The following is a 563-nucleotide window of genomic DNA, read 5'->3' on the forward strand; positions in this document are numbered from 1 at the left end:
TAAATAAATTTATTTACAATTTTATGGCGGTTCAACATGCAACACAAGTCCGACCACCATACATGTTTTTTTAAACATATATATATATATATATATATATTTGAAAAAGTTATGATGGATTCAATGTCTCCCACTGCTTGTACCCGACAATTAAAATTTATATTTTGTATAGTAAAATTTCCAAGACTAGATTTGCTTACACGTTAATTTTTTTAAAGTGACTAAATCATAAGTTTAAAAATGAGAAGTAAAAGAGATGTTATAGATTTCTACTTGGGGATTTATGTTGATATTTTCTTAACTTGTTAAGTGAATAAATTATTGCAGGGACCAAGGATAAAATTTATTTAATGACAATTCATTTCATATTCCAAATAAAAGCCATATTTTATATATAATATGGTTGAATGTTCAAAGCACTAGTAAAACACGTTTCAAAACTTGGTGGAATAATCAACACATTTAACAACAAATTTAAATGCATGAAATGAAATGGCAAACTATCTTCAATTTTTTAATTGGTTAATAACAGTTAAGATAGGAAACAGATAAAAAAAAAAAAA

The sequence above is a fragment of the Olea europaea genome, unplaced genomic scaffold, assembly GCF_002742605.1.
Source record: "Olea europaea var. sylvestris unplaced genomic scaffold, O_europaea_v1 scaffold5198, whole genome shotgun sequence".
NCBI lineage: Eukaryota > Viridiplantae > Streptophyta > Magnoliopsida > Lamiales > Oleaceae > Olea > Olea europaea.